The sequence below is a fragment of the Cryptomeria japonica genome, chromosome 7 (assembly GCF_030272615.1).
Source record: "Cryptomeria japonica chromosome 7, Sugi_1.0, whole genome shotgun sequence".
Lineage (NCBI taxonomy): Eukaryota > Viridiplantae > Streptophyta > Pinopsida > Cupressales > Cupressaceae > Cryptomeria > Cryptomeria japonica.
In genome coordinates, this window is record NC_081411.1 from 737166259 (window position 1) to 737174518 (window position 8260).

An 8260-nucleotide genomic window follows, 5' to 3' on the forward strand; every position below is an offset into this window, starting at 1 on the left:
ATTGTAGTACTGAGACTATACCTCATTATGTGGTTGTAATGTATAGTTCTCTGCAAAATCAACCACCGATACAATAGTGCCAATCGGGAAAGAGTTCTTACACATCCTGAACTATTGATCCAACCACTGAGACCTATGGGTGTGCCTTGCATACTTGCAGAAAAGATTTTCCTTAAAATCCAAAATAAAATCAGCAATACTCACTTCTCTTGAGACTAATTCGCATCTAGAACCTTCACCTCCACTCTTCAAAGTATATTTCATTGTCTCATATCTTTTTTTCTCAACAAAATTATTTCCAAACTTGTGTTCGTTGCCCTCATGAAAACATGAAACAAACCTTGACAACCCACCGCATTCTGAGCACTTCTCATTCAAACAATCATTTCTATAGAAATAGCAGCCATCATCTCTAGGGCATAAAAATAGATCTTGCAAGTCTCTTGATGATCTCGAAAATAGCATTGCACCACACTCCTGCAGCATCTCATTAGTATGCATCGTAGAACGAATATGACATAAAAGTTCATGGTACATTGAAAACTCCACATGGTACTTGCAACAACAGGTATTGCGAATCTTAAGAGGAACACAATAAAATGGTTTCAAAGATTCAAAGGCCCTTTGTGATATTTGCAAAGTTGGATGTAATTCACAAAAAAATTGTACAACATTGTTTGGCTTGATTCCAAGAAATGTTTGGGATGCGGTGTGCGGTCTCGGTTGCCTATTCTTAATTTCAAAACGTCCTTTACATTGGGTGACACTCTAGAATTAGAGTGCCAAAATTGTTGAATCTCTTCCTTCACATTGTCAGTCAACTTTCTATCAACACGTGGAAGCCTCCCACCAAATTCCCATGTATCTTGTTGAAGTGGATTGTCAAGTCTTTGTCTTCATGCATGTGCTCTATCCAAAGTTTTATGGTTTATGTTAAAATCAACACAAGTTTGTCTCAATTGACGAGCCTTCCTCAATTGATGGCTTACTAAGGAGGTTGTAATCACTCTTCGAGCGGCTCTCTTATCTCTTTCTTTGGTATTCTTTCCAATAGAATTGAGAGTGTCAAATAGATTTTTTGCAATAATAGAATTTCTCTCCATCTTCTTGTTCATACAAATCTTCAATTTGTTTAGCAATGGTCTCATCTTTATCATCTTTAGCAATTGAACAAAGAGTTGGCATTGTTCGGTCAATGTCTTATTGCTAAACTTTTGGTTGAAAAGTTGTGTAGCCCACAACCGAACGGTTCTTGTTGACCTCTTGCCTTCAAGATTCGCAATAATGTTCTCATCGATTTCAAATAACCATTTTGGGGTTCTTGAAGGTCTTGGATTTGGAATTTGTCTTTCATCCATGAGAGGGTCTTCATTTCTAAAGTAATTAGGTGTTACATATGGTTCACTTGGTTGAGCAATTCCACCTTCAACGTTAAAGTTTTCCACATTTTCACCTCTTATGTCAAAATTTTCCACATGTTGAGCATTTTCATTATCACTTTCAACATTTTCAAAATTTTCAATATTTTCACTTTCAAAATCTACATTTTCATTTTCAATAACTTGTGGCACATTTTCAAATTCAATTTCCTCTTCAGTTGAGGTAACATTAGCAATATTTAACATACCTTGTCTTCTCCTCCTATGACATTCTCTATCTCTTTCTATATACACTTCAATTTGGTCATTTGAAATTTTTCTTTTGCGTTTAGACTTCCAACGACTACTACTCCCCATTTCCCTCCACACATTCTCCTTCGTGATTGACAATGTAAGTATTCACTTTAAGAATCTCCCAAAAGCACAAATTTGTCTCTAGTTGTATGAAAACATGTGATCCTCGACAAAAAACATAATATATGCAGACTGTGGGCCGTTAGAATCTACAGAATGGCCCACAAACCCTTTTTTTCTCGGTTTTTTGTACAAAAATCGGATATCGAATAAAATCAGATATCGAATATCGAATAAAATCCGATATCGGATTTTATCCGATATCTGATTTTATCCGATATCTGATTTTAGTACAAAAATTTGTGGTCTCCAAAAAAATTCCCGTTGTCGCCATTTGTTTAGTAAACTGCCACATTGCAGAAATCAAATTGGATATCAGATTTTATTAGTCATATTTTAGAGAGAGAGAGACAAGGGGAGAGAGAGAGAGGGAGAAAGAGAGAGAGAGAGAGAGAGAGAGAGAGAGAGAGAGAGAGAGAGAGAGAGAGATGACCCTGTAAGACACAATATGACCCCTTAGGACACAATATGGCGTCGTTAGGGGTCATACGGTGTCCATAGGGGTCATATGGTGTCTTGGGACACCATAGGACCCCTTAGGACACAATATGACCCCTTTTCCCTACAATATGACCCAAAGTGACCCAATATGGTGTCATTAAAGGTCATATGGTGTCCTAAGAGGTCATAAGGGTTCATGAGACACCATATGACCCCTATGAACACCCTATGACCCCTAAAAACACCATAGGACCCCTTAAGACACCAAATCATGTCGTTAGAGGTTATATTGTGTCCTACGACCCCGTAAGACACAATATGACCCCTAACGACATGATTTGGTGTCTTAAGGGGTCTTATGGTGTCATTAGGGGTCATACTGTGTCCATAGAGGTCATATGGTGTCTTGGGACACCATAGGACCCCTTAGGACACAATATGACCCCTTAGGACACAATATGACCCAAAATGACCCAATATGGTGTCATTAGGGGTCATATGGTGTCTTGAGAGGTCATAAGGGTTCATGGGACACCACATGACCCCTATGGACACCATAGAACCCCTTAAGACACTAAATCGTGTTGTTAGGGGTCATATTGTGTCCTACGACCTCGTAAGACACAATATGACCCCTAATGACATGATTTGGTGTCTTAAGGGGTCCTATGGTGTTGTTAGGGGTCATATGGTGTCCATAGGGGTCATATGGTGTCTTGGGACACCACAGGACCCCTTAGGACACAATATGAGCCCTTTTTCCCTACAATATGACCCAAAGCGACCCAATATGGTGTCATTAGGGGTCATATGGTGTCCTAAGAGGTCATAAGGGTTCATGGGACACCATATGACCCCTAAGGACACCATATGACCCCTAACGACACCATATGACCCCTTAAGACACAATATGACCCCTAACGACATGATTTGGTGTCTTAAGGGGTCCTATGGTGTTGTTAGGGGTCATATGGTGTCTTGGGATACCACAAGACCCATTAGGACACAATATGACCCCTTAGGACACAATATGACCCAAAGCGACCCAATATGGTGTAATTAGGGGTCATATGGTGTCCTAAAAGGTCATAAGGTTTCATGGAACACCATATGGCCCCTTAAGACACCATATGACCCCTAACGACATGGTTTGGTGTCTTAAGGGGTGCTATGGTGTCTCAAGACACCATATGACCCCTAACGACACCATAGGACCCTTTAAGACACCAAATTGTGTCATTAGGGGTCATATTCTCTCTCTCTCTTTCTCTCTCTCTCTCTCTCTCTCCCTCTCCTTCTCTGTCTCTCTGTCTCCTCCTCTCTCTCTCTCTCTCTCCATCTCCTCCTCTCTCTCTCTCTCTCCTTCTCTCTCTCTCTCTCTCTAAAATATGACTAATAAAATCTGATATCCGATTTAATCGGATATCAGATTTCTGATTTCTGCCATTTGGTAGTTTACCAAATAAATGGCAGCAATGGGAAATTTTTTGGGGACCACAAATTTTTGTAGTCAAATTTTCAAATTTCAAATTTCGGCTCGGGAATGCTTTGGTATTTGGCTTGGAAGTGACAAGCCTGGAAAGTCAACTAAAAAAACGTGTTTTTCAGTATTCCTTGATTTTCCAGACTTTACACTGGTGGCTGACGACATTTTTTGTAACCAAAATTGATAAAACGAAAAGGGTTTTTTAAGGACGTTCCCAGCTTTCCAACAATATAAGGCTTGTCTTATTTTGACTTTAATAAATAATAATTATTTATTTTCTAATTGAATTCTAACAATAGTCCTGATTGATATACTGATTGAAAAACACTCATACCTTTCAAACGATATAACATTTTTTGAAACCGAAACATGCGTCACATCCTATGCTTCATCTAATATAGGGAGAAATTTAAAAAAAAAAATTCATAAGTTTTTGACCAAGTTAAGGTGGTCAGACGTAGGAGTTTCTGAATTTCTGAAAAGCTGTAGTAAAAAATTCATAAATAATTATTTAATTTATAAAAAAATTAAAAAAAATATGTGTCACATTCGGACATGAGTCTAATACTTATATTATAAATATTATAAAAAAATATTAAGATTTTATTGTGATTAGGGTGGTCAGACATATGTCTACTTCTTATTTTTTTCCTGAAATTTTAGTACCACTGCATTGAAATTTGAAATTTTCATCAAATAGGATTTTTTTTTTCCAAAAAACAACTAGTAGCTTAGAAACTACATTCAATTTTCTATATATTCTCTTCTTACATATTTTAAAAATAATGTTCACAACTTATTCAAATTTTCATGTCAAGTTGCATAACTCTGATTTTCTGAAATTACATTGCCACTTAAGGGCCTGTTTTGGCACACCATGATCCTGCACATACCCTTATCAATCCTAGACATACTTAGCATAGTCATTGTCCTTGGTTTATCTGAATCAATTATCCAAATTGTATCCCACCATGGCTTAGTGATTAGTGTACATATCCATATCAAAGTAGTATCAACAGCAAGGGGAAAAATCCTGACCTCACTGGGGGCATTTCGCCTTCAGGGTTTTTAACATTGGACCAAACACGTAGCAAGACAACAACCAAAAAAAAAATTTGTAGTCACACAAATCTGTCCAGCTTAATTAAATAAATATTCGCTATTTATTTGATTAAAAATCTACTAGCCATCAGTTAATTAAATTAATATTTAATTAATTCATCCCCAAACATTCTTCTATTAATTAAATAAATTATTCAATTTATTTTAATTAATTCATTAAATCAAATTCCATTCAAATTAAATAAATAAAATCTATTTATTTAATTAAATTTCCTTTTCCTCTTTTAAATAAATTAAATAAAACATTTATTTAAATCATTATCCCCACCCCACTTGCATTTTCCTACAAATGCAACTTGCACACATTTATTGAAATAAATGAATTTTTATTTTTAATAAAATCCTATTTTCCCTCACCCACCAATTCCACTTGCCAAATCTAATCCCCTTCTAGATTCTTCTAACCCCTTCCTAATTAGCCTAATCCATCCCCTAATTATTGTCACATTCCTAAGCAAAGGGAAGTCACTTCTCAAAGCCTAAAAGTCTTTGATAACCATTAAAGGCTTTCAACCTTCAACCACTAAATGTCTCAAAGTCTTGGATAACCTTTGAAAGCTTCCAACCTTCAACCACTTAATCCACAAAGTCTTCAAAAACCATTAATGGTTAACCCAAACCCTCCCACATGGTTAAAACATTTGTTTTGACTCAACCTCTACCCAACCCAAGGGTCTCATCAGGCCTTTAATGCTTTGACCATGATTATCTCTTAATCATTTGCACAAAGGTTTATCCTTGGATTAACTCTTAATCCAATGGGTAATCTTAATTTAGACTTGACCCTTAGCCTTTAGATAACCATGAAGTCTTCTCAGGCATTCAATGCCTCCAACCCCTTCTCTCAACCCAACCCTATGTTGACACTTGTCACCATTTTATTGGTGCAAATTGTGCACATGGATCCCCAACTTTCAAGCTTGACCCTTGATTAAAACTTTCAATCTTGGCCATCCATTGCTCCATTTTTCCTATAAATAGAGCCCATTCCTTCATAATCCAAATCCTGAAAACTTGTATGCATTTAGGCTATAGACATTTTTAGAGAGCATTTGACATAGTATAACTAAAATCTTGTCTTTTTGGTAAAATCAATCATTTTAGCATCAATAGCATAGTATTAGCTTCTTTATTTACATTTAGAGCTATACTACAATCTCAATCCTCCATAAGCATCCATAGTGCAAAAAGCTGCTGAGAGCTACACTATTTTGGAACTTGGAGAGGAGAGGAACAAGGGAGAAGGAGCTAAGGCCATGCTAAGAGACAGTTGGAGATGTCTCATAATCTTTTCTTCTTTAGTTAGATATATTAGCATGTTTTTTTAGTGTCTCTCTTGGTATGCCTTTGTAGATTAGTTTTTGATTGACTAACACTAATGGTTTTGTGTTTTTGTGTTACTTGATCATAGACTAACCTTGTGCCATTTAGGAGGGCATCAAAATTTAATTTAATTTTTTTTTTTGCTCATGCTTTTTGATCTTTTGATATTTCTTTTTGCTCTTTATTTTTCTTGCATTGGCTTGTAAGTGATGAAACTTACATGGGTCTGATAATTACAGCGGCGTTGAAGCAAGATTTTAGATTTTTCACTAGCCATGTCTTCAACTAAGAGATCACAATGATTTAGAGAAATTGATTAAGTGTATGAGATATAGTAATCAAAAGATGTCAGTACCAAGATACGATGAGTGGTTCTTTTCTGGATTGAGTGTGTATCCCAACCAAAAGAAAATGTTAAAGAGGAACAATCTCGGATTCTGAAGCATTTCATGAATAGATATCTAGGAAAAGGATTGAAAATGAGATTCGAGCATGGGAAAGCATGTGACAAAATGACAAAAATGCCTATTTCACAGATGTTGAACTTATGCAAAGGATTGAATGATAGGGATTGAAGGATAGAAAAGAGGTGTTGGATAATAGATAGAATGTTTGGAGATTTGTGTGAGGATAGATGGAAATGTATTCAAGATGAGTGTTGGTACACAACTCGAGAAGTGATGAAGAGAGAGGAAAATCGAATTTTGGGACATAAGGACCCAAAATAGATAAAGGAAATGATGGAAGAATAGTTTTGGAAAGATATTTAGATAGATGGTTGAAAGGAGTTCAAAGATGTGTTCCTTTGTTGATCTTTCTTATGGATTATTTGAGGTGATGGGTTGGTGGAAGATAGATCTCTAACACTGAAGGTTGGATGTCAACAAAGTTCTTTGTGAATTGCTTTTGTGTTTTTCAACAATTTTTGATGTGATGAGGTATAGAAAGGTTTGACATGTGTTACAAACCAAGCTACCTATTAATGAGAGGATGCACTCATAAACTAGTTTTAACCTGTGTAGAAATGCCTCTTAGGATGATTGATCCTAGATGTAGAGACACTCTAAAAAGTGATTTATTGATTTGATTTAAGAAATATCTAAAAGAACTCAAGACAAGACCTCTTTGTGTTTGAGAGTTGTATGGTTTTGTAATGTGTGGAAGTGAAAGTGGATAGAATATGTAGTTGAATAAAAACTTTATGTTACAAAGGGGGTTTCTATTTCTTCCTCTCTCTTAGGGATCGGTGGTTCCCTTCGAGCTCCGTTGTATGTGATACAAATTTTTGGAAAGAAAGCAGGATTGATCTTGCCCCCTTTGTTTTTGTGATAACCAAAAGCTCTATACTAAGTTAAAAGCTCTATTTCTCAAAGGCTCTTTGTCAAATTCGTTGGATTTGCCTTGAAGATACAAGTGCATATGACGTAAGAATACCCTATGGGAGAGAAATATTTGTCTATTGATATAGAAAAAATTCTTTCTTTTGATAAGAGCTTTTGAACCAAGTTGTCTTTTTTTCAATGGGGTCTTTTGATGAAGACTCATTTTTCTCAAGATATGAGTGATGGTCATACAAACTGATACTTTGTTTCACTTGTTGATGTTGTTTTGTTTATCAATGTTTGATGTAAATTTGTTGGATGAATACTTGGTTTAAAATTGTTTTGAATTTTTTTGATAAGAAAACACAGCAAGCACACAAGCACAATAACCTTGCCCCTTTTCAACAAAAGTCAAAAATAGGTGTGGGTCTAAATCAACCCAATCATGAACTTTTTGACCCTTTTTACAAAATGTATTTTATGTTTTACAAAGCCTGAAGTTGGCCCAAATTGTTACTGGTATGAAACAAGACGAAGACAACTCAAACATGTGCACTTTATCCCTAAGGTCATGGCCAATTGCAATATTTTTAGCCCACATCTTGATATTTCTTTGACTTTGGTACTACATACCTTATGAATCCCATTGTGGCAGGTAAGGATGTGATATACTAAGTCTTGCACGATCATAACAGATAGATGATCCCTATGATGGGGGAGTCACCACTTTCATCAAGCTACAAGTAGCCTTTCAAAAAGCCCTGTTTTTACTC